Below are 12581 nucleotides of genomic sequence, written 5' to 3'. Positions count from 1 at the left end.
CCCTTTTGTTAGGTCTAGGGTTGTGAGATATCGGGCTTTGCCCAGTCTCTCTACAAGTTCATCTACCCTGGGCATAGGATAAGTATCAAATTTTGACACCGCGTTTAGTTTCCGGTAGTCATTACAAAACCTTGTTGTACCATCTGGCTTTGGGACTAAGACTATAGGGCTGTTCCACCCACTTTGGGATTCCTCAATTACACCTAGTTTTAGCATTTTTTTAACCTCTAAACTTATAGCCTTTCTTTTGGCCTCTGGGATTCGGTACGGTTTAAGGTTAACTCGGACCCCCGGTTCAGAGACTAGGTCATGTTCAATTACGCTAGTTCTACCTGGCCGTATAGAGAAGATTTCTTTGTTTCTTTTCACTAAATTCTGAACCTCTCGTTTCTGATGAACAGACAGGGTTTCAGCTATGCTAACCTCTGGGTCAGTTTCTTGATTCTCTGACGGACCTGGGGGTACTAGGGTTAACAAGACTTCTCTATCTTTCCAGGGCTTGAGTAGGTTTATATGGTAAATTTGCTCAGGTTTCCTCCTACCTGGCTGTCTTACCTTATAATTTACTTCTCCCACTCTTTCCAAGACCTCATATGGCCCATGCCATTTAGCAAGGAATTTACTCTCCACGGTGGGAACCAGAACTAGTACCCTATCACCTGGAGAAAAAATTCTGACCCTAGCACCCTTATTATATGTATTCCTCTGTGCTTCTTGAGCTTTCTCCATGTGTTCCCTCACTATGGGTAGGACTGCAGCAATGCGGTCCTGCATCTGGGCAACATGCTCTATTACACTTCTGTAAGGGGTAACCTCGTGTTCCCAAGTCTCTTTGGCTATATCCAGTAAGCCCCTTGGGTGTCGGCCATACAATAGTTCAAACGGGGAGAAGCCAGTGGATGATTGGGGAACTTCCCTAATGGCAAATAACAGGTACGGTAACAAACAATCCCAGTTTTTCCCATCTTTATCAACCGCCCGCCGTAACATGCTCTTTAAGGTTTTATTGAACCTTTCCACTAAACCATCTGTTTGTGGATGATAGACTGAGGTTCTGAGATGTTTGATTTTTAGGAGTTTACATAGCTCTTTCGTTACTTGGGACATAAATGGTGTTCCCTGGTCAGATAGAATCTCTTTAGGAATCCCGACCCGGGAAAACAGAACTACTAACTCTTTTGCTATGTTTTTAGCTGAGGTGCTACGTAGGGGAACTGCCTCCGGATATCGGGTGGCATAATCTAATATTACCAATATATGCTGATGTCCCCTAGCAGACTTTATTAGGGGTCCTACTAGATCCATAGCAATCCGGTCAAATGGTACCTCTATTATGGGAAGGGGTACCAATGGGCTGCGGTACGCCTTGAACGGGGCGGTGATCTGACATTCTGGGCATGAGGAACAATAATTCGTAATTTCTGCCAGAACCCCAGGCCAATAGAAGCTTCGGAGAACCTTTTCTTTTGTCTTTTCCACCCCTAGGTGTCCCCCCAATGGATGGCTATGTGCGAGGTGTAATACTACGTTACGGAATGTCCGTGGTACCAACAATTGTTTAGTTGTAACTGATTTCCTTTTATCAACCCGATATACTAGGTCGTTCTCTACCTCGAAGTAGGGGTAAGCAAGTGACCTATCTGGTTGGCCAGGAGTACTATTCTGGTCCCGTATATTTCCCCTTGCTACCGCTAATGTGGGGTCCTCCCACTGGGCCTTCTTAAAACTCCCAGGACTGACCTCTAGGTCAGCGAGGGTCTTATCCGGTTCTGGGGTGGTAAGTGTCTGCTCAACATCTTGATTTGGGGTATTCCCTACCAAAGTAGTGATGGGGAAGGGAATTTTACAGCACTCCTCCTTTTCCCCCTTCTTATTTGGGCCCTCGTCAACCTCCATTTCTGAAAAAGGGAAAGGATTTGTTTCTTCTAATACTTCGTTATGGTCCGCTCTTGAACTCTGGGCGCTATTCTGAGCGGGGGACCACATTTTTAGAAAATGGGGAAAGTCGGTCCCTATTAACACATCATGTGCCAGTTTGGGTACAATACCCACCTTGAAATCTAAAGAACCAAACTCTGTTTCAAAAAAAACATCAACAGTGGAATATTCATGATTATCCCCATGTATACAACAAATTGCCACTCTTTGTGAACTGTTTCCCTGTTTCTTCTTAATGGGCAAGAGGTATTCGGACACTAGTGTGACCATGCTCCCAGAGTCAAGAAGTGCCCGAACCCTCTTACCATTAACCTTTACAAATGCCCACAGATGGTTATTCAAGGGGTCCTCTGGGCTAGGGCCCATACATTGGGACAACAGCGAATAAGGTTCCACGCTGTTGCATTGCATGGGCTCATCATTTAGTGGGCAGATTTTTGCTGTGTGGCCCCTCTCATGACAATTTACACATTTAGGTACATAGTCTGTGTCCCACTTAGAGCCTTTTCCCGGCTCCCCATGTTGGCTATTGCCCTTAGTGTGCGAACCACTGTTGCTGGTGCTGCGTGAAGGTGGTCGCCGCTCTTCAGCGCCCCTTAACCCCGGTACCCTTTTACCGTCTCTGGAAGAGTCCTGGAACCTCGGGTAGTGGGGTTGCTCCACGACTGTGGGTTGCGGGTGCTCTTCTGCTGCATTGTACCTTTCTACGAGGGCCACAAGCTCATCCGCATTGTGGGGGTCACTCCGACTGACCCAACGGCGTAAGGCAGAGGGAAGTTTCCTCAAGAACTGGTCCATGACCAACCGTTCCACGATGTGGCTGGCTGAGTTGATCTCGGGTTGTAGCCACTTCCGGGCGAGGTGGATGAGGTCATACATTTGGCTTCGGGTGGCTTTATCCATCGTGAAGGACCATGCGTGAAACCTTTGGGCGCGAACAGCCGTGGTTACGCCGAGGCGGGCGAGGATCTCGAACTTCAATTTTGCATAGACGTTAGCTTCGGCTGGCTCTAGATCAAAGTAAGCCTTCTGGGGTTCGCCGCTTAGGAAGGGTGCGATTAGACCAGCCCACTCAGCTTCTGGCCATCCCTCTCTCTGTGCCGTGCGTTCAAACGTGAGAAGATAGGCTTCCACATCATCCGAGGGTCCCATCTTCTGAAGGTAGTGGCTTGCCCTGGTCATTTTCGGTACTGGGGCTGCCGCTGCCAGTGGAAGGTTACTGATAGTCCGCCTCAGGATCTCGAGTTCCTGCTGTAAGCCCTGAGCGAACCGCTGTTGCTCCTCTCTCAGCAAGCGGTTTGTCTCTTGCTGGTTTGCATTCGCGTTTTGCAGGGCTTCATTCGTCTGTTGCTGGTTTGCATTCGCCTGTTGCTGGTTGGCATTCGCCTGTTGCTGGTTGGCATTAATCTCTTGCTGGGCTATTAGCAGCTGTTGCTGGGCTGCATTCGTCTGCTGCTGGTTTGCATTAGTTTCTTGCTGGGCTATTAACAGCTGTTGCTGGGTTTCATTCGCGTCTTTCTGGGCAGCGACATTGCGTACCAGCGCACCCACCACGTCTTCCATCTTGTTTGCAGAGGATGGAAAAAACTTTTTTTTTTTTTTTTTTTTTCAAAGTTCTTCAACCCGCAGACCCCCTAGTGCTCTGCCCGCATTCTCCACCATATGTGACAAACGGCTTACTCCGGGGCTCCGTCGTTTGTCCGGGACTGTTTAGAACACGGTCTTTTAGGGTAGGTTAAATGATGAGGCGTCACGTACTGTTCCTTTAAACAGGCTATGCCTGGTTTATTCAGTCCCAGGCACTGAGACTGCCACAGTGCATACAACAGAAAACAGATCAAAACAAAAGCTGCTCACCTGAGCGATAACTTAACTTAGATATCCCTGACTCAGGGTTGGAAGTGGCTTTTCCACTTCCAACATCAAAACACGGTACTTTTGCAGTCTTACACAAATGAACAGAAAGATTGAACCTGTTTGGGGAAGAGGCTTCTCCCCTCTGTAGTTCAGCAGCCTTCCAGCCTCCTGGCTCTTGTGGGGAGACCAGAGCAAACAGGAAATCAGTCTTTCATACCTGATTCCTAATTAGCATGACAGGTGACAGAAATCAGGCAGCAGACAAACTCTGGTCTGGATCTCTCATCCCTCAGTTCCAGCGCTTGCCAAACTGTGGGATGGAGTGTATGTATTATAAGGCTGCACTCCCAGGCCAAACAGGATAGAAACTGTCTAGTATCCTGGGAGCCCTATATACGGAATTTATTACCATCCCCTGGTTTCTGTCACAATATATATATATATATATATATATATATATATTATACATACATACATACATACTGTGTATACATACAAACAACAACAGACCCTTTTCATTCTTTTTCATATTTTGCAGAATAATCACTACATTTTAATGAAAATTTGAGCAATTATAGGTCTGTCACAGTAGATTATTTGTGCGCTTCGGACAGCTTTTGCTGATCAACAGTAGATTATTACATTTAAGAATTATTTGATAATCTAATAAATATTTGTGACAGATTAGGCCAGGCTCCCTAAATAAAATAAAGGTTAAGCGCAGCCCACTGTCCCTTTGCCACGTCAGGTCCTTTCATTTTACAACAAAAGATTAGGAAAATGTATTTTATAACAGGTTACAGCTTTATTATATACTGGATTACCTCCCCTCCGCCCCTCCTCTCCCCCCCCACACTCCCAACCACTCTACCAGATGCCCCCTGTGGTTTCTCTATTCTGTATACCAGGCAGCCACAACCATTTGCTTCTTGACCCCATACTGGGATTAGGTCCTTTGAAGATTCCTAAATTCCCAACTGTACCCATCTGTAACCCCTTCTGTGCTGGATTCCCTCTTATTTTCACAGTTCAGTTAGGTGTGGGCCAGTCCAGCGATTGGCTGAAGATTAAAACATCCCTGATTGGTACAAAAACGCCATAGGGGATAATAGGCAATGTAATGCATAAAATCCCCTGCCTGGCTTTTTCAGACTCAGATTCATTGGGGAAAGACATTTCGATGCTGTGATCTCTCTTTGGAAGACATTGGTCTGCACAGTTGTCCCACTGCCCTCGCACCATCCCAAAGACCTTTATCCCGAAACGCCGGGTGGAAACGAACTACTCGTAAGTTTCAAAGAAAAACTATTTTATTTCTTCTACCATCCCCTTTTATTTACTATTATTGACGATATGTTATATTTTGTGTACTGTACCTTGCTTGATTAAACTCTTGTTTAATCGCTCTATTGTCATGATTGAGTGTTAGCCCACATGGTTTTGTGTAACTTATGATCTACTGTGTTTTGTGATATTTGTTCAGACCATACCCCCTAGAGAGTTTAGACGAGGGTTGTTTCTGTACGTGCCCTGTGATACGTTAACATTGATGCGTGCTCTCTGGAAGCTTTGGGACTCTCTAGGTTAAATGGATATCCCAGTGCCCCCAGGGACCACCAGGAGAATATGGACAAGATAGAGAAATGTGGTTCAGACAACACTAGCCCTCTAGGCCTCTCCAACAGCAAAAATCCGGGTGCGGTAAACCACAGACTGACCACCACACACAGGCTTGAGACACGAGGTGCGTTCGGCACCAGGTTTCGGATGATGCCTCAAGGCGTGCCAGTTCAGATAGTGGATCCAGAGGGCGAGCCACTAACAGAGAAAGAGGCCGCCTTTGAAGAGCTCTTCCGATGGTGGTTGGCTCCACTTTGTCCCGACCCATCTGAAAAGTTTACTGGCGGTGCTTCTAGGAGTGCAGGAAGAATTTGCACAAAGGAAGGAGAAGAAACGCCGACAGTTGGAGCAAGAGAATCGACAGTGGCAAAGAGAGGAAGACCTAGCCTATGACCGACAGCATGAAGAGTCCGGTGCCCAGGATGCAGTGTTTGAAGAACGCCTGCAGTGGACCATGGCCCTGTTTGGCACAAACCTGGCACCAGAACTACATCAGGAGGTGAGGCAATCTCTGCAGCAAGGAGAGGAGCCTGATTGCCTTCCAGATTCAGGTGACCCGAAGCTCCCTGATGACGTCAGCCTGAGGTACGTGTCGCTCATGAACCCACGAGTAGCTCTGCTTGACTTCTCCTCAGAGCTGTACTGGGAATTAAACATAACAGTGCAGAAGGAGATAGTGCTAGTGTGGAGGGAGTTAGTGCTAAGGCGGAAGGCCCAACACCTGCAGAAGGAGCTGGTGAATCAAAGATGGCAGAGGCAGACAGACCTGACCCATTAGCACAAATGCAGTGAGTTCTCTGGCACGCAGGTCCCAACACCAATCCAATTCTCCCACCTTGGCTCTCATCCAGATCCCAGATTCAAGCTGCATGCGACCACAGGTCTCGGAAGTCTCTTCTGTCCAATCCGGAAGCTCGGGGTGTGAACGGCCCTATGCTGTAAGGGTTCAAGTCCAGGGTTTTGCTGGAACTTGCCCTTACATGACCGTTGCCTCATATTATCCACTAGGATTGAAAAATGTGGACACATAGGAGTCCCATCCTTTGTATTTTTTGGTGAAGGCGTCATCCTGTATCCCATATGATGGGAAAGTGTTAATTCATAAACCACGTGGTATGAGACTGTTATTCACATAATTGTGTAAACTTGATGTCTCCCACCATGGTCTGATCTCTTTCTTATAGCTTTTTTTCCAGCCCGAAAAAGAAAGTCCTAATATCAGTGGGAGGAGTATAAATTCCCTGAGGCTGATCTAATGAAAACAATTGTTCAGCCTCCTGTTGTCTTAATTTGCAATCCATTTTATGGGACAAAAAAAATAGCCATAATTGAATGAAGCGAGCTAGGGTCCCGAAGGAATCTACGGTTCAACATAGTGCAAACAGAAAAACCGGTCCCTGCTCAGCTCTATATAATAACGTACTGCAGGGGTTCTATCAGGGAAATAATGATTGGAACACGAGAGAAGAGAAGAATCCCTATACGGTGCACTCAGCGTCCACTAAGAGTTAAATAAATAAATGTTAGTGATATCACAAAGAAAACATGAATAAAAATGGCAGTAAACCTGATGTAGGTTAGGGGAGAGCGGTCATCACTTTCTGCCTTGCACCTCCCCCCCTCCCGCTCTCTCCCACTGCTCGCACCCCCCTTACCTGGTACGAAGCGTCAAATGATGCTGTGGGGGTCATTTGACGCCGCGTTGCCGTGGCGGTGCGTTGCCGAAGCCGACTCAGTCACCGTAAGTGAAGTTGTAGAGGCCTTGCGCGGTCCCCCAGCATTTAATTTAAATGCCCTGGGGAAGAGCGTGGGGCCTCTGCAACCGCCGCACCCCCCCCCCCAAAAAAAATCTCACACCCACCAGTTTGCGCACCCCTGCTCTGCTCCATACTAGTATCCCAGTCATGCAGTTCCATTTGGGTAACCCCACTATGTAACTAGTTGGGATTGTAGGTAGGCATGGCGATACCCCCATCTGACCTGTCTGCGTGATTTTATATTTACTGTATGTTAAAGCAGTCGTACAAACAATATCCTACATGTGTTTTTTAATTTTTTTTTAATAAATCGGTTCTGTACTATGAGAAAATACTTGTAGCATTTAAAATTAAAAAAAAAAAAAGAATGTTTTAAAGACATTTTTAATGTTTCTAATGTAGGAAACATTTCCAAAGTGACAGCCCCCTCCCCCTTCTGATAGATTCTGGCTCTTGGGCCCCGCCCTCTCTCTAGCAGTGCACCAATTGTATCGAGTAACTGCCCAGTCACATAATATTCCAGGAACTACATTTCCCAGAATGCTGTGCAAGAACTGAGTTAAAAAGCCCTGAGCAAGCGATTGATTACAGGAGAACAGATCGATCAGCAGCTTAGCTAATCAGTTGTCAGTGTGCAGATTCTATTGATGCATATATTGAATGGGAAAATATATATATATATTTTTAAAAACGGCAGCTTGAACTGCAGCTTTAAACATTCTGTTATTTTTAATTTGAGCTTTTCCATAAAAAAAAAATTTCATAGTTCAAAAACAAAACCTGACTTTTTCTTTTTTTTTAGAAACAAAACCAAAACTCCACTGGAAGTAATTATAACGTTTATTTCACATAGTGCTTGTCTCCCAATGGGACTCAAAGCGCGTCACAATTACAGTATAGTGCGCGGTACACAGCACATAGGATTGCTACAAACACAGTCCCTGCCCAGATTAGTTTACAATCTATGTTTCTGATGCCTGCGGCACAGGGAGATAAAGTGACTTGCCCAAGGTCACAAGAAGCTGACACCATCCCTACTCATTACTGGGGGACCCCCACTCTAATTAATTCACAGTTAATCCCACCTAGTTGGACTGAGTCGCATTTACTGGAGAGCACTCACTCATTATTAGACCATCTCACTCATTGTCACGCTGTCTCATTGTCAGGCTGTCTCATTCTCAGGCTGTGTCACTAGGTAATTACACTTGGCTCCCATCTTACAGCCCTGCGTGTCTGTGACTCACTCAGCTGTTGTTTCTATGGGAGTCAAACAAACAGTGCAGGACTGATACCAAGTCACAGAGATTGCAACAGTGGGGAGAGCTCTTGGTTCCGTCCCATGACTGCCCGTCATGTAATTGCACCACAAATACATATGAATAGGGTTGCCAGGTGGCTTGTCAAAAAATACTGGACACAATGGTGAACAATGTGGCACGCTCAAAAAGTCGGTGGGGGGTATATTATTTATACATTCTCAGACCGTTATGTCATTTTTTCTAAATTTCACTCCACGTGTGCACCAATTTACCCAATTTCATATTCTATTTCGTGAACAAATTCTGCGAGGGATTTGGGGATTGAGCGCCCTCCCAGCATTTTTTACAAAATAGAATATGAAATTGAGCAAATTGGTGCATACGTGGAGTGAAATTTCGAGGAAAAAAAATGACATAATGGTCAGATAATTTGTAAATAGCGTACCTGCAGTCATACATAGGGATGCCAGGTGCCTTCTCCAAAAATACTGCACACAATGGTGAAAGGCGCGTCGCGCTCGAGACACACACACTCCTCTCCATGCTGTTTCCTCCTTTCCTTGGCCCCACCCCCAGGTTCCTGACACCTCCTCCCGATTGGCTGAAGCTGGGTAATGCAGTCAATCAGGATGGAGGAAGCTTCCCAGACCCCTAGCAACAGCCCTGCCCTCTCCCTGCTCAGGGAAATCCAGCGGGTCCCCAAGCTGTCAGGTCACTGTGTCCAGAAAGGTAATACCAGACACATACATGTCCAGCGTTACCTCTATTTTTTACTGGACAGTGTCCAAATACAGGCCAGTCAGGTTCATTACTGGAAACACTAGTCACTGCACGCACTGTTACTGCACCTCCCTTCTGCTCCAGCGCACGCTGTCATTGCACCTCACTCCTGCCCTGCACATGCTGTCACTTCACCTCATTCCTGCACTGCGCACACTCACTGCATCTCATTCCTGCACTGCACATACTCACTGCATCTCATTCCTGCACTGCACACACTCACTGCACCTCATTCCTGCACTGTACCTCATTCCTGCACTGCACACACTCACTGCATCTCATTCCTGCACTGCACACACTCACTGCATCTCATTCCTGCACTGCACATGCTGTCAATGCACTGTACTCCAGCACTGCGCACGCTCTCACTGCACCTGATACCTGCACTGCACACAGCTCTGTAACTGCACCTCACTCCTATCCTGCACACAGCTGTCACTGCACCTCACTCCTATCCTGCACACAGCTGTCACTGCACCTCACTCCTATCCTGCACACAGCTGTCACTGCACCTCACTCCTATCCTGCACACAGCTGTCACTGCACCTCACTCCTATCCTGCACACAGCTGTCACTGCACCTCACTCCTATCCTGCACACAGCTGTCACTGCACCTCACTCCTATCCTGCACACAGCTGTCACTGCACCTCACTCCTATCCTGCACACAGCTGTCACTGCACCTCACTCCTATCCTGCACACAGCTGTCACTGCACCTCACTCCTATCCTGCACACAGCTGTCACTGCACCTCACTCCTATCCTGCACACAGCTGTCACTGCACCTCACTCCTATCCTGCACACAGCTGTCACTGCACCTCACTCCTATCCTGCACACAGCTGTCACTGCACCTCACTCCTGCCCTCCTGTACCCGCCACATCACATCTACAAGACATGTGACAATACTTTTGAACTGACGACAGCTGCTGTGCACCTCCTTCCCCGACACAGAACACACTAAGGATTCTGGCTCCCTTCACTGCCAGGCCTGCGTGAGGAATGTAAAGCAGATGCTTTGCAGAGGAGTCAAACACAGACAGAATGGGTGTGTATCCCCTCAGGGATCAAGAGAACAGGATAACAAAACCCAACCCAAAAGCCACATCTCCTCCTCAGTGTGCTCAGAAAGGGTATTCTGCCCCAGGAAAAATAAAGGCGCAGCCTCACTAAGCAACTTAGGCCAAAACTGCCAAATAAAGTGACACGTTATCCAAGGCTGCGGCCAGGCAGGGAGCGAGCTGGCGCTCGTGCGCGGTGATGTCACGCTCTGCTGGGCCGGGCGATTTATGGCCAGCTAGTTGTGCGCAAGGTGGGGGCGTGTTAGGGGGCACAGCCAGCGAGCCGTGTAATCAAATTTGCTTGCCTCTGCAAGCAGCTAAGCGCCGTGCATGCGAAGGCGCTCGCTTACGCTGGCCACACACATTGCAGCAATGTGTTTCATCGCGGCGAGCGAGCACGCCCGCTCAGCGTCACCCTGGACGAGGCCTAACATGTTTATTTGTGTAGGAAAAAGTGTAGCAACTTTTCAAAGCGCCGCTGGAAACATTGACGCCACGAATAACGCAGACTATCAAATAAACGCAGTGACCATGGATATTTTCTGCTGTGATCGATCGTTAGAGACCCAGAACAGACATCTGAAGGATTTCCACATTTTTTTTTTAAAGGGTTTAATATTTTGGAAGATTTTTGGTCAATTTTCACTTTTGAAAGATTTGGACTTACGTCAGCATCTGCAAGCATTCCCCACTTACTGTGTGGGGGAAAAAACTCCTTCGAAACGAAGAATCATCATTTCCTCATTCTCAATAATAATTTTTTTTTTTTAAAGTATTAAATGTCAAACTATTTATTTGCTTCTCTGAAATTTAGCGACTACTTTGAAACATTCCAGGAAATCTACAAGTAATTAGCAGGGGTAATGAAATATCCCTATACGCATGTATAGTTTACACTTAGATTGTAAGCTCTTCGGGACAGGGACTCTTTTTCCTAATGTTACTTTTATGTCTGAAGCGCTTGTTCTCATTATCTGTTATATTATTATGTCACGTGTGTTACTGCTGTGACGCGCTATGTACATGGATGGCGCTATATAAATAACGATATACATACATGCATACATAGTGGACGATTTTTTATAAGTACAATTTCAATGGGCTGTGTTCACTTCTAATTTTATACCTGGGATTTTTTTTAATTCTAAAGCAGGAATGCTTGAATGAAAGGTGATCCATACATACATACATACATACATACATACATACATACATACATACATACATACATGTAAAAGTTCCTTCAAGGCACACTTTTTCAAGGAGACCTAACCAACACTCTTTTACTTTCATCACAGAACTGCATACGCAGTCCTAACATTGATAGCCAAACTCTTGCTAAGAAACCCCACACACTCGCCCCCTTCTGTAAACTCCATGGGACGGGGACTTTCTATTGACCTCGATCCCACATTGTACTGCGCTGTGGAATGTGTTGGGGCCATACTAGTATAAGATAGCAATAATAAACATTACAATAATTGTTACTTGTGCTCTACTTGCTTCTCATCACCTGGAAGATAAGCAGAATACATGATATTATCATCATTACAAGGGATAACCGAACCAGAGGGGGGGGGGGGGGAAGGAGATTGTCTGAGATCGGAGAGCAACAATGTAACCATTGTTCTACGTCATCAGAGGGTAATAAGGCACCCTGGAGCTGGGTGAGGAATTTGCTGTGTTGGTTGTCAGGGATCACATGTCCTATGTAAGGTGGAGACATCTTTTCACGCCTTCTTGCTTCTCGCTTTGGATGAAAAAATGTAGGAAATTGCGCTGGTGAAAGTTAGAAGTGATGTCAGTTTAGGAAGGACATCCCCCAGAGGGAGGGAGCGAGAGAGAGAGAGAGGGGGGAGGGAAATACTGACAGAGAAACAGAGAGGCACAGAGGGAGAGGGGGAGAAACAAGGACAGAGAGAGGGAGAGAAACAAGGAGAGAGAGAGAGAGAGGGGGGGGGAGGGAAACACTGACAGAGAAACAGAGAGGCACAGAGGGAGAGGGGGAGAAACAAGGACAGAGAGAGGGAGAGGGGGAGAAACAAGGAGAGAGAGAGAGAGGGGGGGGGGAGGGAAACACTGACAGAGAAACAGAGAGGCACAGAGGGAGAGGGGGAGAAACAAGGACAGAGAGAGGGAGAGAAACAAGGAGAGAGAGAGAGAGGGGGGGGAGGGAAACACTGACAGAGAAACAGAGAGGCACAGAGGGAGAGGGGGAGAAACAAGGACAGAGAGAGGGAGAGAAACAAGGAGAGAGAGAGAGAGGGGGGGGAGGGAAACACTGACAGAGAAACAGAGAGGCACAGA

This window comes from Ascaphus truei, chromosome 9 (genome assembly GCF_040206685.1).
Source record: "Ascaphus truei isolate aAscTru1 chromosome 9, aAscTru1.hap1, whole genome shotgun sequence".
Lineage (NCBI taxonomy): Eukaryota > Metazoa > Chordata > Amphibia > Anura > Ascaphidae > Ascaphus > Ascaphus truei.
The sequence above is the reverse complement of the archived record's forward strand: the minus strand, read 5'-3'. Positions refer to the sequence as shown.